This window comes from Schistocerca serialis, chromosome 7, assembly GCF_023864345.2.
Source record: "Schistocerca serialis cubense isolate TAMUIC-IGC-003099 chromosome 7, iqSchSeri2.2, whole genome shotgun sequence".
In the NCBI taxonomy this organism is placed as follows: domain Eukaryota; kingdom Metazoa; phylum Arthropoda; class Insecta; order Orthoptera; family Acrididae; genus Schistocerca; species Schistocerca serialis.
In genome coordinates this window covers 46,874,952-46,900,466 of record NC_064644.1, presented here as the reverse complement: position 1 = coordinate 46,900,466, position 25,515 = coordinate 46,874,952, and the positions used below count along the sequence as shown (strand labels likewise).

Here is a 25,515-nt window from a genome sequence, read left to right as displayed (position 1 = left end):
CTTACAATAAATATTAGCTTCCTGTTTCCCGCTTCCTCAGACTGTTACCTAGATGAGATATTTTGGATACCTATGATTATAAAGAAGGTATTTATTAAGATCGAATCGGCTTGCGGCGTTGAAGATACATCTTCGAGACATTATGTAATAAAATACAGATTACTGTTGTAGTAGTAGCTGACTTTTTATTGTGATGGCTCTATTTAGGTTAAATCTTCAAACCATTTGCGGAAGTTACATAATATTTTTTAATTTTATTACAATGTTGGTTAACCGTATTTTGGGATATACAAATTTGGTAGTTACGTCCATACATGAGCAGTGGTCTCTGTCACTATGTACAGTATTACAAGGTGGTGTAGATGTATGACTCTTAAGTTACAAGCTGTTTTATGGTTTGCTGCTGCTGTTCATCACTTTTTTTCGTAATTTTTGTAATCTGACGTTTTATCGCCAGGTCTGACTGACTAACAGTTGTGAAAGTGGACCAAAAATGCTTTACATCTGCAGTTTCTGTGCTGTATTGATGTTATGGTTTTAGGCTGTATGTTCGACCTTTGTAATCGTTATCTCTGTGTGTAGTTGTTTATGTCCATCCATTACATTTTGTTAGGAACTAAATAAAATTTTGTTTGAAACGTTTGTGTTTCGACTCTGTTTATTTATTTGAAATGTCATTGGGGAATTATAGTGCGCATATGCTGATTTCTCTCCCTGAAAATATTTTAAATGAAAATTATGTATTACATAATGTCTCTACAGGACATGTTTCTAACTATACAGTATTTCGCTGGCAGATCCGGCAGAGCTTCGCAATTGCTAAACATCTAAGGAACTGAATAAACATCGTAAATCCTACCCCTCTCTCTGGCCACGTCCTTCCCTCTCTCTTTCTCCATATGTTTCTCCTCACCCCTCACTTTGTCCTTCTCTCCACCCTCTCTATGCCCATTCCTCGCCCCCCCCCCTCCCAAAAAAATGTCTGTTCTGTTACCGCTCTCTTTTAACTTGAGCCTTGTTTATTGTTATTGCAAAAGAACATTGATTAAGAATTAAAGTGGCTTGAAATGAATAAGTATATTCGTTGGGATGATTGGTATATCGACTATGACAGAGACCTCTCCAACTCCTGCATCTGTAAGGATAATTATTTCCATGACAGTAATTCGCATTGTATTAATCTGAAAATGGTTAACATTACGAAGTGTCCGCCCCCGGTAGCTGAGCGGTCAGCGCGACAGACTGTCAATCCAAAGGGCCCGGGTTCGATTCCTGGCTGGGTCGGAGATTTTCTCCGCTCAGGGTCTGGGTGTTGTGTTGTCCTACTCATCAACATTTCATCCCCATCGACGCGCAAGTCGCCGAAGTGGCGTCAAATCGAAAGACTTGCACCAGGCTAACGGTCTACCCGACGGGAGGCCCTCGTTACACGACATTTCATTTTCATTACGAAGTTTTTGGACGAGTCAGACTGCGTAATAATATTATAATCGTAAGCCCACAATTAATAAAAACAAAATTTTCGTTAAAAAAAGGCCATAATTCATATATACATTGTCGTTTAAAAAAATATATAGTGCCTATGTCCCTCTCAATATTTATTAGTGTTTTGTATAAAAATTGAAATATATTGGTCAAGAGGTATGTGTAGGGGAAATGATGTTTTATATATATAAATCCATTAAAAATGTATGCAGTCTATGTCTGTCCGAATGTTCAACACATCGTGTACAAGTTAGAAGTAAATCAGTGAAGAATTTTCGACATATATATATATATATATATATATATATATATATATATATGTCGAAAATTCTTCACTGATTTACTTTCAGATTTTATATATATATATATATATATATATATATATATATATATATATAATCTGAAAATGGTTAGCATTACGAAGTTTTTGGATGCGTCAGACTGCGTAATAGTATATCTCGAAGATGGCTGCAACGGACTGGCTGGATTCAATTGCAGCAAATCCCTTTGCTGGCCCGACGAAATCTGCAGTGGAGCAGATGAGGAATGTTCCTTTACAAATGACTTTTGTGAATAATATTGTCAATTAAATTATTTTTCAATAAATATTTCTCCTGATTTTCCATTGAAAATCTTGTTTTTCTATATTTTTATAAAGTTAATATCCATACCCGCTTTTAGCCCACTATTGGGATAAGACCGGCTGATTTGACTTCTTCTGTAAAAGAACGTCTCATTAAAATTTTCAAGACTATCATATTGTACCAATTAAACAATGATTACTCTTGCTAAATCTGACAATCTCCATATTAAATAATTTAGCTCCAGAGGGCCTTGGAGTATTAGCTACCCAGTCTTCTCCCACTTTCCCCTTTAGGAGAGTTAATAGGGTAGTACATCAATAAGGAATAATAACAAGGTAGGCAAATAAATTTCTCAAACGGCTTGGATGAGAATAAAATTAAAAAGTTAATCTTGCTCGCTTTACAGTGAGTCTTAGATGTACTTCGCTACATATCTTCACATCCGTTCGAGCAACTAGATAGATGATACATGTCGTATTCGAAGCAAATTTACTCGTGGCACAAAGAACATCTAATGAGTACAATCTGCATGCAACTACATCTTTCCTTCCGAAGATTCGTCGAAAAACCTGGTCGGTTTATACTTAAAATGTTTTTTTTAGGGAATTAATTCTGATGCATACCACGCATACGATAACATTGCCTCAAAAACCGGAATGAAAATTCATCCTGAATTATGCTGTGAATCATTTGTGTATTCGTACGGTTGGACAATCCTCGCTGGGTTTCAAGAAGCAGACTGCGATTTTGAAGCATCGAAATAAAGTTATTAACAGGTCGATAAAAATAAGCATCACATGGTCGACACACGTGTGCATTACTTCTACAGTGGTAGTCGGTTGTCATCTGCAAACATGCTGTCATACGTGAGGGTATTAGTTTTGTCACCCCAGGAACTCAGTATCAAAAGAACTTGTTATCAACAACGTATGGCTTTAAATAGTTCTCCAGATATATTTTATAAACTGAATTTGTCAGTTTCCTGTATTTGGGGCCAGTGATATGAACATTTTTAACTTGTCGGTTAAACAATTGTCCTTGTCTACAACCCCAGGACTAAATTAATCATTATTTTCTTCTAAGGAAAGTATTACTCGAAATTGTTTTCGTACAATGAGGCTTAAAAGTTTTGGTCTTTACTAATCCAAGTCGTCTGAGAAATTTATATTCCTAACTTTTTATTATTCCTTACTGATTTAATTACCTTATTAACCCTCTTATACCTACTAATTTGGAAGCGGAAAAAAATAAAAGATAATAAAACTTGTAGAATGCATCTCAGAATCGATCAGAGGTTCCGTGTTTCCCAGCCAAATGCCTTTATCGCTACGCCAACGGCGCTTTCGTTCAACAACGTTTACCTTATGGCTACATAAGCGGCAGTCGCATAAGACGTTTCTCCTCGATTTCTATGAAAATATGATTGCAGACCACATATGCAATGAGGTGACAAAAAGTCAGCATCTACATCTACACCGATACTCTGCAATCCACCTTAAGGCGTGTGGCGGGGGGTACCCGGTATCACTGCAGGCCGTTTCGTTTCCTGTTCCACTGGCAAACAGAACGAGGTGAAACAACTGCCTTCATGCCTCCGTATTGAGTCTCGTGTCGTATGTTCGTATCTCATGCGTGCAATGTGAGTTGGAGGCAACTGAACCGTTCGGCAGCCAGCTTCAGATGCCGGTTCTCTAAATTTTCTCCATACGTTTCTCCCTCCAGGGATTTCCATTTGAGTTCCATAAGCATCTCCGTAACACTTTCGTGTTGTTTGAACCTAGCAGTAACACATCCAGCAACCCACCTCTGAATTGCTTATATGTCTTCCTTTAATCCGACCTGGTACGGGTCCAAAATACTTGAGCAGTATTCAAGAATACATCGCACCGTCGTCCCATATGCAGTCACCTTTACAAGTGAACCAGTCTCCTAAAAATTCACTCAATAAACTGATGTCAACCATTCGCCTTTCCTACCGCAGTTGTCATATGCTCGTTCCACTTCATATCGCTTTGCGACGTCGCGCCCAGATATTTAAACGCCGTGACAGCGTCAAGCAGGACCCAACTAATGGTGTATCCAAACATGAAGGGTTTGCGTTTCCTACTCATCCGCATTGACTTACATTTTCTCTACGTTTAGAGCCCGCTGCCATTCAATACGCCAACTAGAAATTTTGCCTACGTCATCTTGTATCCTCCTATAGTCACTGAACTTCGACACCTTACCGTACACCAAAGGATCATCAGCAAACACTCGCAGATTGCTGCCCACCCTTTCCGCCAAATCATTTATGTACATAGAGAATAATAGAGATCCTATCACACTTCCATGGGGAACTCCAGACGATACTATTGTCTCTGATGATCATTCGCCGCCGAGAACAACATATTTTGTTCTTTAACTCAAGAATACTGGAATACTCTCTTTCAAATTCTGAAGGTGGCAGGGGTAAAATACAGGGAGCGAAAGGCTATTAACAATTTGTATAGAAACCAGATGGCAGTTATAAGAGTCGAGGGACATGAAAGGGAAGAAGTGGTTGTGAAGGGAGTGAGACAGGGTTGTAGCCTCTCCCTGATGCTATTCAATCTATATATTGAGCAAGCAGTAAAGAAAACAAAAGAAAAGTTCGGAGTAGGTATTAAAATCCATGGAGAAGAAATAAAAACTTTGAGGTTCGCCGATGACATTGTAATTCTATCAGAGACAGCAAAGGACTTGGAAGAGCAGTTGAACGGAATGGACAGTGTCTTCAAAGGAGGGTATAAGATGAACATCAACAAAAGCAAAACAAGGATAATGGAATGTAGTCGAATTAAATCGGGTGATGCTGAGGGAATTAGATTAGGAAATGAGACACTTAAAGTAGTAAAGGAGTTTTGCTATTTGGGGAGCAAAATAACTGATGATGGTCGAAGTAGAGAGGATATAAAATGTAGGCTGGCAATAGCAAGGAAAGCGTTTCTGAAGAAGAAAAATTTGTTATCATCGAGTATAGATTTACATGTCAGGAAGTCGTTTCTGAAAGTATTTGAATGGAGTGTAGCCATGTATGGAAGTGAAACATGGACGATAAATAGTTTGGACAAGAAGAGAATAGAAGATTTCGAAATGTGGTGCTACAGAAGAATGCTGAAGATTAGATGGGTAGATCACATAACTAATGAGGAGGTATTGAATAGAATTGGGGAGAAGAGGAGTTTGTGGCACAACATGACAAGAAGAAGGGATCGGTTTGTAGGACATGTTCTGAGGCATCAAGGGATCACAAATTTAGCATTGGAGGGCAGCGTGGAGGGTAAAAATGTTAGAGGGAGACCAAGAGATGAATACACTAAGTAGATTCAGAAGGATGTAGGCTGCAGTAGGCACTGGTAGATGAAGAAACTTGCACAGGATAGAGTACCATGGAGAGCTGCATCAAACCAATCTCAGGACGGAAGACCACGACAACAACAGCTTAAGAAGTCTCAGAGCCACTCACATATCTGTAAACCTATTCCATATACGCTTTCCGAAAATCTAGATATGTGGAATCTGACTCTTTCCCTTCATCCATAGTTTGTAGTATATCACGTGCGAAAAGGGCGAGCTGAGTTTCGCACGTGCGGCACTTTCTACAACCATGCTGATTCGTGGACATAAGCTTCTCGATCTCAAGAAAATTTGTTATATTCGGAACGAGGATATGTTCAAGGATCCTGCAGCAAACTGATGTTAGTGATATTGGTGTCAGATTTTGAGTGTCATAGGTTAGCGATAGGCACGTATACATATGCCGTTAGTATCGTGTACGCAAGGTATAAAAGATCTGTTCATTGATGGAGCTGTAATTCGTACTGAGGTGATTCATATGGAAAGGTTTCCGACGTGATTATGACCGCTAGACAGGAATTAACAGACACTGAACGCGCAATATTACCCGGAGCTAGGTGCATGGGACATACAGCTTCGGAAATCGTTAAGAAATTCATTACTCCAGATCCACGGTGTCAAGAGTGTACCTAGAATACAAAATTTCAGGCATTACCTCTCGCCACGGATATCGCAGTGGCCGACGGCCTTCACTTGACGACTGAAATCAGCAGCATTTGCGTAGAGTTGTCAATGCTGACAGACAAGCAGCACTGCTTCACACAACCTCAGATATCAATGTGGGACGTGGAACGTACAACGAACGCATCCTTTAGGGCAGTGCGGCTAAATTTGGCTTTTGTGGGGAATGTCAGTAGATGACCGATGCGAATGCCTTTGTTAACAGCACGGCATCGCCTGCAGGCCCTCTCCTGGACTCCTGGACACGCGACCGTATTGATTGGACCTTAGACGATTGGAAAACATTGGCTTCTTCAGATGAGTATCGATTTCAGTTAGATTTCAGTTAGATTTCAGTTGGTAAGAGCTGATGGTAGGCTTCTAGTTTGGCGCAGACCCCATGAAGTCACGTATCCAAGTTGTCAACAAGACACTGTGCACGCTGGTTCTGGCTCCGCAAAGGTTTGGGCTGTGTTTACATAGAATGGACTGGGTCCTCTGGTCCAGCTGAACCGATCTTCTTCTTTCTTCTTTATCGTCGCCTTGTCCCACGTTACGTAGGGTCGGCGTTGCTCTTCTGGATCTTTCTCCTCCATAATTCTCTATCCATTGCCTCATCCTTCTTCAATCCTTTCTCCCTTAGGTCCCCGGATATCTTATCCTTCCACCTCATCTTCGGTCTTCCTCTCCTTCTCGCTCCTTCAATCTGTTTCCGATATACTCTTCCCCTTTTATCTGTAAGTGTTGGCACCACCTTAGTCTGCTCCCTTGTATCTTTTTCCAAATGGGCCCCACTTCCACAGCTCCTCTAACAAATTCATTTCTAATCCTGTCCCTCCTTATTACCCCACCTTGTTCCGCCACTTCCATCTTCCTTTCCTGGGCTACTGTGATTGGCCATTTCTCTGCCCCGTATATCATAGCAGGCCTTACCATCGACTTGTACACTTTTTCTTTCAACCCAATTCTCACCTTCTTGTCACACAACACTCCACTCATTGTCCTCCAGTTGTTCTAACCGCAATTTATTCGGTGTTGTATCTCGCTTTCCAGTCGTCCGTCCCTCTGTATGTACGACCCCAGGTATTTAAATATGCAGACCGATTTCAGCTCATCAACCTGAATCTTGCAAGACCTCACCTGAACATCCTTCAGTGCTAAATATTCTGACTTTGTCCTGCTAATTTTCATCCATCTTTCTTCTAGTGCCTTCCTCCAATCCTCCAGCTTTTCCTCAAGTCTGTCGATGCTCTGCTCACAAAGAACCACATCATCCGCAAACGTTATATTCCACGGCGCTTCCTTCTTCACATCTTTCACCAGCACATCCATAATCAGATCAAAGAGGTAGGGACTAAGCGCAGACCCTTGATGTAACGCCACTTTTACTGGAAACACCTTTGTCATGCCACTACTACTTCACCTGTGTCATTGCTGCTCTGTACATTTCCTTCACAAACCTCACATACTTCTCTGGCTTGCACTGCTCTATCATGCTTCTCCATAATTCGTCCCTTGGTACTCTGTCATATGCTTTCTCCAAAGCAATGAAAGCCATATGTAGATCGGCTTGTAGCTCCCCGTGTCTCTCCACTACCCGCCTTAGTGAACCGATCATTGACAGGAAATGATTATGTTCGACTACTTTGAGAACATTTGCAGCCAATCATGTTCCCAAACAGCGATGGATGACAATGCGCTGTGTCACCAGGCCACAGTTGTTCGCGACTGGTTTCAAGAAAATTCTAACAGTTCGAGCTAATGATTTGGCTGTCCAGGTAGCGCGACACGTATCCCATCTAATTTCAATGGGACACGATCGAGAGGTCAGTTCGTGCACAAAATCCTGCATCGGCAAAACTTTCGTAATTCTGAGCGACTGTAGAGGAAGTATGGCGCAATATTTCTGCGGGGGATCTCGCAACGACTTGTTGAGCCCATGCCACGTTGAGGTGCTGCAGTACGCCGGCAAAAATAGGTGCGACACGATATTAGACGGTATCCCATGACTTTTGTTACCTCAGTGTACGATGAAAAATGTTCAGATTTGAATTGTCTGTCGATTCCGTTAATATTGGCGGCGTGAGGGGGGGGGATGAACAAAACGTATTAGAGTCCATTATTTTAGGTTTTACACAAGCTACCTCCCAAATACGAGCCACATCGGCGGCTCGTGTCTGAGACGTTCCTCTTGTAAGTACCAAATTTTGCTCCCTGAACGCGTCCGAATCTCCTACTCGGATTGAATCCACAAGATGCAAAACGACTATTGGTATCGTACTGTGGTCAGCAGCTTTTTGCAAATGTTGAATTGGTCCCCAGTCTTCTGCTTAAGTAGCACGATTAAGTAACAGCTCAAGTACGTTACATCTACATCTACATCTACATCTATACTCCGCGAGCCACCTTACGGTGTGTGGCGGAGGGTACTTATTGTACCACTATCTGATCCCCCCTTCCCTGTTCCATTCACGAATTGTGCGTGGGAAGAACGACTGCTTGTAAGTCTCCGTATTTGCTCTAATTTCTCGGATCTTTTCGTTGTGATCATTACGCGAGATATATGTGGGCGGTAGTAATATGTTGCCCATCTCTTCCCGGAATGTGCTCTCTCGTAATTTCGAAAATAAACCTCTCCGTATTGCGTAACGCCTTTCTTGAAGTGTCCGCCACTGGAGCTTGTTCAGCATCTCCGTAACGCTCTCGCGCTGACTAAATGTCCCCATGACGAATCGCGCTGCTTTTCGCTGGATCATGTCTATCTCTTCTATTAATCCAACCTGGTAAGGGTCCCATACTGACGAGCAATACTCAAGAATCGGACGAACAAGCGTTTTGTAAGCTACTTCTTTCGTCGATGAGTCACATTTTCTTAGAATTCTTCCTATGAATCTCAACCTGGCTCCTGCTTTTCCCACTATTTGTTTTATGTGATCATTCCACTTCAGATCGCTCCGGATAGTATCTCCTAAGTATTTTACGGTCGTTACCGCTTCCAATGATTTACCACCTATGGCATAATCGTACTGGAATGGATTTCTGCCCCTATTTATGCGCATTATATTACATTTATCTACGTTTAGGGAAAGCTGCCAGCTGTCGCACCATGCATTAATCCTCTGCAGGTCCTCCTGGAGTACGTACGAGTCTTCTGATGTTGCTACTTTCTTGTAGACAACCGTGTCATCTGCAAATAGCCTCACGGAGCTACCGATGTTGTCAACTAAGTCATTTATGTATATTGTAAACAATAAAGGTCCTATCACGCTTCCCTGCGGTACTCCCGAAATTACCTCTACATCTGCAGATTTTGAACCATTAAGAATGACATGTTGTGTTCTTTCTTCTAGGAAATCCTGAATCCAATCACAAACCTGGTCCGATATTCCGTAAGCTCGTATTTTTTTCACTAAAAGTAAGTGCGGAACCGTATCAAATGCCTTCCTGAAGTCCAGGAATACGGCATCAATCTGCTCGCCAGTGTCTACGGCACTGTGAATTTCTTGGGCAAATAGGGCGAGCTGAGTTTCACATGATCTCTGTTTGCGGAATCCATGTTGGTTATGATGAAGGAGATTTGTATTATCTAAGAACGTCATAATACGAGAACACAAAACATGTTCCATTATTCTACAACAGATTGACGTAAGCGAAATAGGCCTATAATTATTCGCATCTGATTTATGACCCTTCTTGAAAATGGGAACGACCTGCGCTTTCTTCCAGTCGCTAGGTACTTTACGTTCTTCCAGCGATCTACGATAAATTGCTGATAGAAAGGGGGCAAGTTCTTTAGCATAATCACTGTAGAATCTTAAGGGTATCTCGTCTGGTCCGGATGCTTTTCCGCTACTAAGTGATAGCAGTTGTTTTTCAATTCCGATATCGTTTATTTCAATATTTTCCATTTTGGCGTCCGTGCGACGGCTGAAGTCAGGGACCGTGTTACGATTTTCCGCAGTGAAACAGTTTCGGAACACTGAATTCAGTATTTCTGCCTTTCTTCGGTCGTCCTCTGTTTCGGTGCCATCGTGGTCAACGAGTGACTGAATAGGGGATTTAGATCCGCTTACCGATTTTACATATGACCAAAACTTTTTAGGGTTCTTGTTTAGATTGTTACCATCTAGGTCAAAGTTTAGACAGCGCACAGCTTTCCTCACTCAGGTTAACCGACGACGGTGATGATAACAGGGGACGGGCCCCAACGTTGCCAGATCAAGGAAACGGCAGTCGGTATATAGGCCAGGAAAGAGAAAGTTTCCAGCGAGGAAAGTTGGTCCCGTTCTTCGCTCCGTATCGGAAGAGAGCGCGGCGCTCCAGAAGCCGGCGAGCAGACCGCGTAACAGGATCAGCGCGCTAATCCCGGCCTGGCTCGTGGATTAGGCCCGCGCAGCGACTCAGGCCGGCACACATTCTGGGCCAGCCGGCTGCAGTTACTGCGGCTGCCGCCTCTCATCACAGACCATGTGAGCTCACACCGAGAACAGCCCGATCCATGTCTTCTCCCAGAGACAAGTAACTGTAAGATCTTCGTCAAAGTAGTCACCCACAGAGTACTGCAGTCTCTGCCGATAACCAGAGCAGTGGACGTCATCACTCTAGTAACTAGTAAAACGCATGCCTGGCCTTCACGGTCAACCGTAGAAATATCAAAGGTTGAAATGTGTGTGAATCCGTAAGGGACCAAACTGCTGAGGTCATCGGTCTCTAGACTTACTCGCTGCTTAAACTAACTTATGCTAAGAACAACACAAACACCTATTCCCGAGGGAGCATTCGAACCTACGGCGGGAGGGGCCCTGCAATCCGTGGTATGGGGCCCTAAACCGCTCGGCCACTCCGGGCGGAGTAGATATTTACCGGTGGCGGCGAGGAGGGGTGGGGTGGCGGCAGCGGGGAGAGGCAGGGGAGGGTAAGATTTTAAATTGCCATTTTTTATATAAATGAGTTGCTTAGTTTCGAGACGTTTCATCCAGCAAGAATTTAATTTTGCTGATTTTATACATTATAGATGTTTTGTGAAAGCCTGCGACTGAAAACAATGGGCCTGATCGTAAATAATTTTTCCTCTACCAGTCACCATTTCCTTTTATTCACATTTTACAAGACGCGTTTCGGCAATGTTTCCCATTTTCAAGTGCGATTTCTCTGTGTAGTATGCCGTTTTTACGTAATGTTTTTGATGTATGAGGTACCAACATTGCATAAAAATGGGTTAGTACACAGAGAGAACGCACATAAAAATGGGAAACATTGCCGAAACACGCCTTGTAATAAGAGAAAATCATTAGCAGAAAGGTTACTTAGAAACAAACTTAATTTCGTAGTGACACAAAAAATTTATTATATTCCGACAGAACTGATGGTTATTCGCTCACTTTTAAAAGTGTCGCCTTAACAACATTCTGTAATGTATAAAATCTCTCTACTCCGGCTTTCAGAGCCGGGGGGGGGGGGAGGAGGAAGAGGAGGAAGAGGAGGAGGGGGTCATTCTAGCCCCGCCCCCCTCTCACACTCCGACACACAATGCCCCCCTTACGGACACATATTTTAGCCTCTTAATACAGATAGGCTACTTTACTAATCACGCAGTACCTGATGGGAGAAGTACGATTGGCAGAAGTCGCAAGATAGCGAACGATTTTGATTCAAATGATTCAAATGGCTCTGAGCACTATGGGACTTAACATCGGAGGTCATCAGTCCCCTAGAACTGAGAACTGTTGATGTGGTCTTCAGTCCAGAGACTGGTTTGATGCAGCTCTCCCCGCTACTATATCCCGTGCAAGCTTCTTCATCTACCAGTACCTACTGCAGCCTACATCCTTCTGAATCTGCTTAGAGTATCCATCTCTTGGTCTCCCTCAACGATTTTTACCCTCCACGCTGCCCTCCAATGCTAAATTTGTGATCCCTCGATGTCTCAGAACATGTCCTACCAACCGATCCCTTCTTCTAGTCAAGTTGTGCCACAAGCTCCTCTTCTCCCCAATTCTATTCAATACCTCCTCATTAGTTATGTGATCTACCCATTTAATCTTCAGCATTCTTCTGTAGCACCACATTTCAAAAGCTTCTGTTCTCTTTTTGTCTAAACTATTTATCGTCCACGTTTCAGTTCCATACATGGCTACACTCCACACAAATACTTTCAGAAACGACTTCCTGACATTTAAATCTATTCTCGATGTTAACAAATTTTTCTTCTTCAGAATTCCTTTCCTTGCCATTGCCAGTCTACATTTTATATCCTCTCTACTTCGACCATCATCAGTTATTTTGCTCCCCAAATAGCAAAACTCCTTTACTACTTGAAGTGGGGAGAAGTAGGATTGGCAGAAGTCGCAAGACAGCGAACGATTTTGATTCAAATGGTTCAAATGGCTCTGAGTACTATGGGACTTAACATCGGAGGTCATCAGTCCCCTAGAACTGAGAACTACTTAAACCTAACCAACCTAAGGGCATCACACACATCCATGCACGAGGCAGCATTCGAACCTGCGACCTTAGCGGTCGCGCGGTTCCTGACTGAAGCGCCTAGAACCTCTCGGCCACCGCGGCCGGCGGGACTGATGACCTCAGATGCTAAGTCCCATAGTGCTCAGAGCCATTTGAACGATTTTTGTAAGCAGTCTCTTTAGTAGACCTGTTGCATATTGTAAGTGTTCTGCCAGTGAATAGCAATCCTTGGTTTGCTTTCATATTATCCGGTGATCGTTCCAATTTATGTTATTCGTATTTGTAATTCCTAAATATTTATTTCAATCTACAACCTTTAGATTTGTGTGATTTATCGTGTAATCGATAACTTTCGAGCGACATAACATCATTCCTTTTGCTGCGAAACATGTTTAAGCCTCTGTAAAGTCTAACTCACAAGCACACATGCGTAACATTGCGCCTTAACAAGGGGACAGAAATTTCCTTAGACAGTGGGGTAAACTTTCTGGTGACATGCAATTCAAAGGCCGCAACAACAGCACAAAAAGAAACAGCAATCAAAGTACCTTTACTTCGTGATTTCTTGCTGAATCTACAAAAAGAGTTACATAGCTAAGTTTGTTTCATCGAGTTTTTGTACTTTGACGGCATAGTTTCATTTTAAAAGGCGAAGTTGATACCTGTAACTTGATTATTAATGAAGCTGCGGAATCTCATTGCTGGTTTTTCTTTTGTATGAGCCCCTGGCCACATTCCATCTAGATGGAAGCATATTACAAAAGTCTTTAACAGTTTAATAACAATCTCAGCTGAAAAATTTAGACTCCTTACCCAGTGTACTTCATGGAATATTAATATTTTGTACCTTATTAAAAATACTAACCATAGAACGTCGTCAAAGTGTTCAACTGATTTTTCGTGTTTTCTTCTCTTACTAGAGTAGCAAAATTGAGCTGGTAATAGATAACTTCAATAAGCAAGTCATTCGTTACAAAATTTGAGATTTTTATGCAGTGCCGGAAGCTTATAAGGAAGCAGCTGCCAGTTTTGCGACGTAAGGTAGAGAAGAGTTAAGCTGGTACTCCCTGAAGAAAATTTTGAAGTCAGTGGGCTTCGTGTAGAATAAGGTTCAAATAAGAGATTGGTGGTACTCGACTACGAATACGTTGTTGATGATTAACCCGATTCTTGTAAATATGAAAGCCATTATAGAATCAAGAAAAGAAATATTTCACCTTGGCAAATCTTGACTCGATATTAATTTAAAGTACAGCAAATGCTAGCAACAGGTGGAGGAGTTAGGTGCTACGCGTTGGGAAAGTGCCTCTAGAAGGTTAATAGTCACCGCTCTAGGATTTTCTGACAGAAATTTTCCTTCGGTTCTCTGCTAAATCGGCCCAAGCAGATTACTATTGTTAGATAAATTTCACTGTTTTTGGGAAATGATGATAAGAACTGGTATTGCCAAATCGTTGTCTCAGATAACGCATCCTATCACAATGTTATAGGTCAGTTTTGGCGAGTGCTACTTCTGCCGCCATGTGGAACTCTTGAAAGTTGGTGTTCCGAGACAACTACATCACATGCAGCTACAGAGAACAAGCCAAGATGAGAGTGAATCACTATTACATCATCAAAGACTAAAGTCTCAACGAAGATTATGAGAACCAGTGCACCATACATCGATTCTGTTTTCAGTCACCTGTGCAATGTGTCTTTCAGGCCTCAGCTGCTTAGTGAAAGGAATTTATAAAACAAGTGAAAGGCATAACGTAGAACAGTTACTGGCTAGTTCGTTTGCTACCAGTATTTCCAAAGGTTTTTGAGAAAGCCACATATAGAAGATTAGTGGTGCATCTTAGTACATGTACTTTGATGACAGACTCGCAGTTTGGGTTCAGGAAGGGAGTATCCACAGAAAACACTATTCTTTTCTGTGAGAGGCACTAGCAGGACTAAACAATAGGCTGAGGCAGGACTAAACAATAAGCTGAGCGTCGGAGATATGTTCCTCGTTTTAGAAACGGCATTTGATAGCGTGGACCATACGACACTTTTGCTTAAGTTGGAAAATAATAAGGTGGTCAAAGCAGCGCAGCAATGGTTCACTTCATATGTGGAAACAAGGAAGCAGAAGGTTGTCTTCCAGTGTCTACAAACAGGGAAGATGTAGGAATCTCACTGGAGTGGTGTAAAGTGGGTGGTTTGACAGGGTTGTTTTCTGGATCCATAACTTTTCTTAATAATCAGTGATCTTACCCTTAACATGAAAGATGACACAAAACTGTTCTCCTTGCAGACGACACAAGTACTATTATGAAAGGCGTAAGACGTAACACAAATGGTGTTGCTAATAGGCCGGTCAGTAACATCAGCACGCAGGTTTCAGACAACAGATTAACGCTAAATTATCAGAAAACGTTGTGCATACCGTTTCGCTCACGGAACTCTTATAAAGGCGAAATTTTACTGTCCGAAGGGGGCAGTCAACAGGACTAACGGCAGATAAAATAATTTACCAAAATATCGCTTTCGTGATTTTGTGTAGAAACTAAATGACGCTGTCTTCACTTAAAGAAAGAACTTAAAATAGTCGTCAAAGTCTCTGAGACTGAAACATGAACATTAACTTTCACTTATCTTGTACCGTGTTATATTTTGGAACAACTCTGTGCTATTTAAGAATATTCTTAGCCCAGAAAAGGCAGAGTGACCTGCGCTGTCAATTCACGAAATTCGTGTATGTCTTTTTTCAGATGTCTCGGAATTCCAGTTCTGTCATTCTTCTACATATATTCAATCACAGGATTTGTTGTTTTCAATATTGACTCATTCGGTAGTAATTTAACGTTCATACAATCAACAAATGAAGTGACATGCGCCGTGATCAGTGAAGAAAACCCAACACCCAGGTAGACAATGAGCAAAAGGATTATTGCTAAAAGAATAAATTCACTCTCCTTTGACTAGAAGCACAAATTCAAAAGAACACAAAAATAGTTTATCATTCGAAGTCTCTTTCTTACTAAACACTTCTGGTAGTTCAAGTCGAAGTTTAATTGTTCACCTAGAATGGCTAACTTACAAAGATACGATAGAGTAAAAGTCTCAAGGACCGCATAGTGAGAGTCTTTAAGCAGTATCATAGTAACGAGCCGAGACACCACAGCTTCGGAGACACGAGGTCCCAGATGCCAAGACTTGCATAGCCAGGACGTGTTGGTGGATTCACGTAGCTCCGGAAGGCTGTGATCCCCTGTTGGATGGCTGGCTGGATACAACTGGCGCATACGAGCCGGGCGACGACTTAGGAACTGGCTGGCGGTTGAAATACTCGCGAACCATTTGCGGCTACGTGATTTCATTGGAGAGTAAATAGATCTGCGCTAGCTACGCGTCCTACGGGCAATACCACCGCCATCTATCGGCGTGGTGAGCGTCCAGGGCAGCAGCGGTGGTGTCCGGAAAGGTTGTGTACAACACGGATTGCTATTGTTATTGCTGTGCCGACACACTTGGTTTTGCATTGTTGTGGCCCAGCACCCTTGGGCATAGCAACCCCCGGGGACAGTACGGCCATGATGGTGGGCTATGACTTCTACATCTACATGGATACTCTGCAAATCACATTCAAGTGCCTGGCAGAGGCTTCATCGAACCACCTTCAGAATTCTCTATTGTTACAATCTCGTGTAGCGCGCGCAATGAATGAACACCTATATCTTTCCGTACGAGCTCTGATTGCCCTTATTTTATCGTGGTGATCGTTCCGCCCTATGTAGGTCGGTGTTTCTGGAGGAGAAAGTTGGTGACTGGAATTTCGTGAGACGATCCTGTCGCAACGAAATACGCCTTTCTTGTAATGATTTCCAGCCCAAATCCTGTATCGTTCCTGTGACACTCTCTCCCATGTTTCGCGATAATACAAAACGTGCTGCCTTTCTTTGAACTTTTACGATGTACGCCGTCAGTCCTATCTGGTATGGAGCCCACACCCTGCAACAGTATTCTAAAATATGACGGACAAGCGTAGTGTAGGCAGTCTCCTTAGTAGGTCTGTTACATTTCCTAAGTGTCCTGCCAATAAAACGCAGCCTTTGGTTAGCCTTCCCCACAACATTTTCTGTGTGTTCCTTCCAATTTAAGTTGTACGTAATTGTAATACCTAGGCATTTAGTTTAATTTAGGGCTTTTAGATTAGACTGATTTATGGTGTAACCGAAGTTTAACGAGTTCCTTTCAGCACTCATGTGGATGACCTCACACTTTTCGTTATTTAGTGTCAACTGCCACTTTTCGCACCATTCAGATATTTTTTCTAAATCGTTTTGCAGTTTGTTTTGATCTTCTGATGACTTTATGAGTCGATAAACGACAGCGTCATCTGCAAACAACCGAAGACGACTGCTCAGATTGTTTCCAAAATCGTTTATATAGATAAGGAACAGCAAAGGGCCTATAACACTACCTTGGGGAACGCCTGAAAACACTTCTGTTTTACTCGATGACTTTCCGTCAATTACTACGAACTGTGACCTCTCTGACAGGAAATCACAAATCCAGTCACACAACTGAGACGATATTCCATAAGCACGTAATTTTACTACGAGCCGCTTGTGTGGTACACTGTCAAAAGCCTTCCGGAAATCCAGGAATACTGAATCGATCTGAAATCCCTTGTCAGTAGCACTCAGCACTTCATGTGAATAAAGAGATAGTTGTGTTTCACAGGAACGATGTTTTCTAAACCCATGTTGACTGTGTGTCAATAGACCGCGATTTTCGAGGTAATTCATAATGTTCGAACACAATATATGTTCTAAAATCCTGCTGCATATCGACGTTAACGATATGGGCCTGTTATTTAGTGGATTACTCCTACTACCTTTCTTGAATATTGGTGCGACTTGTGCAACTTTCCAGTCTTTGGGTACGGATCTTTCGTCGAGGGAACGGTTTTATATGATTGTTAAGTATGGAGGTAATGCATCATCTACTCCGAAAGGAACCTAACGGTCTGGACCAGAGAAGACTTGCTTTTATTAAGTGATTTAAGTTGCTTCACTACTCCGGCAATATTTACTCCTACGTTATTCATGTTGGCAGCTGTTCTTGATTCGAATTCTGGAATATTTACTTCGTCTTATATTGTGAAGGCATTTCGGAAGGCTGTGTTTAGTAACTCTGCTTTGGCAGCACTGTCTTCGATAGTATCTCCATTGCTATCGCCTAGAGAAAGCATCGATTGTTTCTTGCCGCTAACATACTTAACATACGACCAGAATCTCTTTGGATTTTCTGTCAGGTTTCGAGACAAATTTCGTTGTGAAAACTGTTATAGGCATCTCGGATTGAAGTCCGCGCTAAATTTCGAGCTTCTGTAAAAGATCGCCAATCTTGGGGAGTTTCTTCTGTTTAAATTTGGCATTTTTGTTTCGTTGTTCCTGCAACAGTGTTGTAACCCGTTTTGGGTAGCAAGGAGGATCAGCTCCGTCGTTTGTTAATTTATTTGGTGTAAATCTCTCAATTGCTGCGGATAATATTTCTTTGAATTTCAGCCACATCTGGTCTACACTTATATTATTAATTTGGAATGATTGGAGATTGTCTCTTAGGAAGGCATCAAGTGAATTTTTATCTGCTTTTCGCTTATTTTTGGAGTATTTGGGGATTACAATATCGGTTCAAATGGCTCTGAGCACTATGGAACTGAACTTCTGAGGTCATCAGTCCCCTAGAACTTAGAACTACTTAAACCTAACTAACCTAAGTACATCACACACACCCATGCCCGAGGCAGGATTCGAACCTGCGACCATAGCGGTCGCGCGGTCCAGACTGTAGCGCCTAGAACCGCTCGGCCACCCAGGCCGGCGATTACAATATTCAATATCGCTACGACAACTCTGTGTTCACTAATCCCTGAATGTCCCATAAGATTTCACACACATTTGAACATAATCCCTGAATCGGTTTTGATGCTCGTTATTAACTCAGGATTATTTTATGCGTACCTCCGGAATTAAACTTGTGTTTTCTACAACAATTGGAGGGTAAATTAAAGTCACCACCAACTATAATCGTATGAGTCGGGTACGGGTTTGAAATGACAGACAGCCACAGGAGAAAAACCATTTATACCTGGGTAACACTTCCTTAAGCGTTGTACAGAAAGGTGTGCACTGTTCAGTAGGTTTCCTGCAAAACTGAAGATATTTCGTTATACATTGAAAGTATTTTAACTCAAGGTGAAAGTTTTCCTTGTGGAACATTGCTTCTATTCTGTAGAGCAGTTCTTCGCAGTAGTTGAGAACTTGTCTCTCTAATGTGTTATTTATTCGTATACTCTCTTTTTTGTGTTTTAGTAATTCTTTGTCTTTCTTTATAAATTTTCTAATTAGTAATCTGTAAAGCGTGTGCTGACTTGCTCCGTGATAAAGTAGCTTATACTTGCAAGGTCCCACCTGATAAATAAATAAAATAACTACACCTTGAGTGTAATTGAACTTGCCTGGATGAAAATAAAAACTGTGTTCAGGGAGCACACTATATCTGAGGATGTGTCTGCAGAAAGTCTCAATAAACTTCCAAGTCCTTCCTTGCTGCCTCTCCCTGGAGATTGCACGGGGTAGCAACTAAAGAAAGAGTACCGGCTGAACGGCGGTGTTATGGAAGATGCCGTCGACATCGTCGTTTGTAACGAAGACATAGCTGACTCCAGGGACGATGACGTATAGGAGAACTCCAATACATGTGATGCAGTTGATATTCATGTGAATAACATGAACTGGTTTGATACTTTTTGTTTGCCTTTAACGTTTTACGTTGTATGTATACGATGTGTAGTAAAAAATTAATGTTTATCAAGAATATTATACTATTATCTTTTACATCCATATTGTTGGCTCAAGTTGCACCATTATATCACGTGACAAACACTTAATTTTTGTAATTGTGTGTGATCACAAGCAGAATATGAAAACAATAATAATAATAATAATAATAATAACAAGATAATAATAATCTGATGCGCGCGCAGGGTCAGTGCAGAGTAGAGCATACATCTAGAAATAGGACGATCAGCCATGTGGAACACCCCGTGAAATCGGCGGAAACGGTAACCTGTTGATGTATCCTCATTACCTGTACAATGAGCCTCTCTTAGCGGACTAATAATGACATGTTCAATCCAGCAAATAGTATTGAACGTGTTCCCGACATCTTCTGTCGAAAGTTTCTCTCACTTGATTGTTTGTTCCTGTATGTCACCCCCACCTCACAGCTAAACAGGCGAATACCGTGTTGCAAAATTCCCATTTTCTTTGTAAATAGACACAATACAAAATTTTGTTCATAGATTTTCGTGCTGTTAGTACGCAAATATTCGTGGTGTGACGTCCGAGTGACTTTTCCTCTACCAGCATAATGATGCAACACGTCTACTTAAGGTAGACTTGGTTTTTCTGGCGAAACCTGTTTCGTCATAAGGTTCTGGTTGATGTTTCACCTCTTCAAAGAATGTTCAGCTCTCGTTCTGAAGTGAATATCCATTACCTGAGTCGATGCGGCGATGCCGTGATGGATTCCGACGAACACACTCCTCATTGAGGAACAATAAAACCCCATAATATCCGCTACTGCCGCGTGTATGCATCAGGATTTTCTTTTATTTTCATCTCACTAAAGAATGTGGCTAGATCATGTTGTTGTGAATCTATTAGCAAATTTGTTTTTCTTCGTGGTCTACAGTCAAAAAATCCATTTTTTAAAAGTAAAAAAAAGAGTCGTTTGGCATTTTTGGCAAGTACACCATTATCTTCATCTCGGAGTAGCAGTAGCACCATACATTCTCAATTATTCGTCGGATATATTCCAACCTTTGCCTTCGCCTACAGTGTTGGCTCTCCACGGTTTCCTCTTGTACAATGGAAGCTATTCCCTGACGTCTTATCAAAAGTCCGATCATGATGCCCCTCCTAGTTGGTGTTTTCTAGATGTCCTTTCCTCGACAATTCTTTTCTTGTCGTGTATGAGAGCTGTGCCTAAAATAGCTAGCTCCACATTTACGTCCACATATATACACACACCACAAGCCACGGTATGGTCCTTGGCGGATCGCACCTCGTACCGCTACTGGTCATTTCCTATCCTGTTCCATTCGCAAATAGAGCGAGGGAAAAACGACTGTCTGTATGCATCCGTACGAGCCCTAGTTTCTCCTACCTTCTCGCTCTTTACGCGAAGGGTACGTTGGCACCAGCAGAATTGTCGTGAAATCACCTGAAATGTCGATTCTCTAAACTTTCTCAATAGTCTTGCGAACGTCGTCTTCCCTCCAGGAATTCCCACTAGAGTTCAAGAAGCGTCTCCGTAATATTCGTGTAATGGTCGAACCTACCGGTAACGAATCTACCAGCGCGCCTCTGATATGCTTCGATGTCTTCCTTTAATTCGACCTGGTGGGGATCCCAAACACTCGAGCGTTACTCAAGAGTGGGACGCACTAGTGTTCTATACGCGGTCCCCTCTACAGATGAACCATATTTTCCTGAAATTCTCCCAATAAATCCGCCTCCATTACTGCCGCCCTTACCTGCTCGTCCCGTTTAAAATCGCCTTGTTACTTTAGTTACTTTACGTCTAGATATTTAGTCGACGTGAGTGTCTTAAGCTGTATTCCAGTATTGTGGGATTATTTTTCCTATTCATCTGCAATAACTTATATCTTTCTATACTTACAGCAAGCTGCCATTCATCACACCAACTAGAAAATTTGTCTTACTCGTCTTGTAAGCTCCTGCCGTCACTCATAAGCAAACAGGTGCAAACTGTTGTTCTCTCCGTCCGTTAGATCTTTTTCGTATATAGAGAATGTAGGCGCTCCTATCACTTGCCCAGGGAACTCCAGACGATACCCTTGTCTCAGATGAATAGGTTGTATTACTTAAGAAGTTTTACAGCCATTCACATACCTGAGAGCCTATTCCATATCCTCGTACCTTCCTTAATAGTCTGCGGTGGGACAGCACGTGAAATGCTTTCCGGAAATGTATGTATATGGAATCTGCCTGTAGAGTGTAGGTGATTGTAAAAAAATGACTCTGAGCAATATGGGACTGAGGTCATCAGTCCCCTACAACTTAGAACTACGTAAACCTAACTAACCTAAGGACATCACACACATCGATGCCCGAGGCAGTATTCGAACCTGCGACCGTACCGGTCACGCGGTTCCAGGCTGAAGCGCCTAGAACCGCACGGCCACCCGGGCCGGCTGTAGGTGATTGTAATTGATGCTTGCATAGTGTAGTGTTTTTGTGCTGTGTGATGAAAAGATAGGAGAATAGTATCATGGGAACGTGCGTGCTTAACATCCCTATCTGGAGAACGGATCTCCATCAACGTTGTCACAAGCTCTCACTTCATGAGACACTGCGAATACGTTTCGCAATTAATCCAGGAAACAGGAGCAAAGTCTGGTGACGAAGAACTTTACGCCACCAACACTCCTTGACAGCCACATACTCCCGGGTTCGATTCCCGGCGAGGTCAGGGATTTTCTCTGCCTCGTGATGACTGGGTGTTGTGTGATGTCCTTAGGTTAGTTCGGTTTAAGTAGTTCTAAGTTCTAGGGGACTGATGACCATAGATGATAAGTCCCATAGTGCTCAGAGCCATTTGAACCATCATAAAAAAAGCCATATACTGGCAGTGATATTGCTTACCAGCTTTGGGATTTTTCAGGTCGAGCGTCATTGCACATGTGCGCGTTAGCGACCTAGGCTGCGGAGGAACAAAAATGGTTCAAATGGCTCTGAGCACTTTGGAATTTAACATCTGAGGTCATCAGTCCCCTAGAACTTAGAACTACTTAAACCTAACTAACCTAAGGACATCACACACACCCATGCCCGAGGCAGGATTCGAACCTGCGACCGTAGCGGTCGCGCGGTCCAGACTGAATCGCCTAGAACCGCTCGGTCACTCCGGCCGGCTGCGGAGGAAGAGACTTATCTATTACTGCTGTACTGATTTCTGCGGTTTTTAACCTGTTTGCAGTCTTTCAAATCAATAACTTTCCACGAGAAGATTCTGATGCACATGTTAGTATAAATTGCAGAGAAAATCGAAAGAAGTTTTATACCAGATTTAAAGTTATTCTTGATACAGCCCGCCTATGTAACCGCTGTAGATGTTTGTTACTAACATAGTTGAATAGCGACATTTAGTCACAAGCTTGGAAATAAATGCTCAGACTCTACTTGGTGTAGGTATTATACATATTTTCGGAAACGAATATTTGTTGAGATGTAGGACATTTGGTCCCATCTGTTAAAACTACAGAAGATTCTCAACGTGCTTACCGCTCATTCTTACACATCCTTCGGCCATCCTCCTCAAAGAATCAGAAATTGCTGAGAACACACATGGCGACCCTCGGATTTTAGCACTTGATCTTAAAATCTGGTGTTCCTAGATTATACCACATGCATTTACAGGAACAAAGCAAATATAAAATTCAGTCACTTATTAATTCACTAAAGAATAAAAACTCCCACGGGTTTGACGAAATCTCAAGTAGGATTATGGAGATCATTGCACTATATAATAGGTCTCTACTCTGTCTCCTGAGCTAAGTATCTGCCAGGCATTCGTTTGTGAGACCATTTTATAAACAAGGAGAAAGAACTAAGCTATATAATAATTTTGCAACCAATGTTACCGAAAGTTTTTCCTATCTCATTCTAGCTTCCTTTAAAAATTTTCGCAAAACATTGTGCTATACGAACAAATTTTGCGCTCTTTGTAGCTTGCAACCCCCTTCGCCCTCAACTCCCATAAGCTTCCCTAACTATACCTCGCTTACACCAACTGGTCCACCGCTGTAAATCGCTTATGCTCATTCACTTCCACTTCTCAATTCTCAGTCACTACTCAGCTCAACTCACTGTCATTACTTCTCTTTGTCTCTCTAACTGTCACACCCCTGTCTCACAGTTACAACCTCCTTAGTTCTGTCCTGTCACTACTGTCTCCTCTTGGTGTCTCTTACTGCTCCTATCCTATTCACTCATTCCTATTGCTGCAGCCTCTTCTCACAGTTATTATCTCTCTTTTCCTCGTTGTCGTGTCACAGACACTGTCTCTCGTTAGCGCTGACTCTAGTCAACTTCCACTTACTGCTTCTCTTTATTCCTCTCTCAATGGTACTGTTTTCCTCAATCTTTTCCTGGCACATTGTCCTGACATTGTCAACTACGTTCCATTGCCAACTCGCTCCTTCTATAGCACAACCACTGTCTGCTACCTGCTAGTATTTATTGCTTTTCCGTCCCTTCCCCACTGCCACTGTCCCCCTCTCTCTCAGCATAAAAAACTGCGACTTTTGGGTAAATTTTTAAAGATGCTGAGGAAGGTAAAACGAGGCCGCTGGGAACCCATTTTTAAGTCAGTCTTTTAAATAACGAGGAGCATATTCGTCTTTTTGTGTACCGACAGGAGCATTTTTCCGCCGTTTCCCTACTTTTTCCTGCTACAAAAAAATGGTTCAAATGGCTCTGAGCACTATGGGACTTAACATCTATGGTCATCAGTCCCCTAGAACTCAGAACTACTTAAACCTAACGACATCACACAACACTCAGTCATCACGAGGCAGAGAAAATCCGTGACCCCGCCGGGAATCGAACCCGGGAACCCGGGCGCTGGAAGCGAGAACGCTACCGCACGACCACGAGCTGCGGACTTTCCTGCGATAGCAGGGCTTGACACTCGTATGAGAAGAGCTTCATGGGTCAGTACAATTTTGATGGTTTACTTATGTGAAATTTACCGGATTTTACAGCCACAAAAATTCTGCATGCGCTTCAGTAGTACAAAATCGGGTTCCCAGAACCCTACTGACGATAAAGGAGACATCTTATAGCATATTTCTCTGTGCTACGTCCTTCAATAAACCGTGTTTTTGCATCACACCGTTTTTTGTATGCGTATAAATCGCGTAAAAGTACCGTAACTTTGCACGTCTATATCTCGGAAAAGGATATCAAGAAAATTTTCAAGACTGTTCAAGATCGGGAAGTTAGTAATTCGCTGTGCATAGCCGTCTTAGAATCTGCGGTCTCGGTTTTGGTATAAAATGAACTGAAAAATGTTTTCTTAGGCTTTCTGAGAAACCGCCCATAAACTAATAAAGACTTTTGAAAACGAAGATTGTATTTATAGATAAATAGCTAGAGAATATACTGTAACAATTTGAGGAACATACAGTTTTCACTAAAAGCGTTTAAATACGAGTACTCCAGCAATGAGCGAGAACGGTCATTGCATCTATCATTACCATATCTCAGGTCCATTTAAGCAAATTCTGAACGTTGTGGTGCAATCTTTCTTGTACGTGTAATGTTGATACAACTGACGTAGTGCGGCAGTGAGTCATACAGATGTATTTATCAAAATTTGCAGTAGATATGCAGACTACGAAAACACATTGCAAAGAAAATGTATATCTGGGCTCGGAGAAAACTTCTAGCTATCGCTAATTTTTCCGCTACTTTTCTGCTCCTTTTTCACTTTTTTATTTAGTCTAGATTCATAGTGATCAGTCCTCAATAGACTGTCTATCCCATTCAACAGGGACTGTAATTCTTCACGACTTCGACGGAACATAGCAATGTGAGCAGTGAATCTTATTATTTCTGTTCAAAATGAACGTCAGTCCTCAACTCTGAATCTTTCTTTTATTTCTTCCATTCCATTTCCCATATTCAGATTGAACAGTGTAGACAATGACTGCTTATGCCTTCCTTATGTCCTCCTTTAGTCCGAGCGCATTTCTCTTTGTCTATCATTCGTGTTTTCCCTTCTTCGCCCTTGTAAATGCATTACCCTCGTTTCCTCTTTTTCCGTATGCCTAGCGTCTGAGGATTTCAACGTCTTCCATCACTGTGTATAGTAGAAG

General features: G+C 42.0%; 1 protein-coding gene across 2 annotated transcripts in view; it reads left to right on the top strand.

The window, feature by feature from the left end:
• Window positions 1-25,515, top strand: part of LOC126412477 (transient receptor potential protein) — a 451,880-nt gene that overhangs the window by 184,062 nt on the left and 242,303 nt on the right. The gene's annotated exons all lie outside the window — the stretch shown is intronic.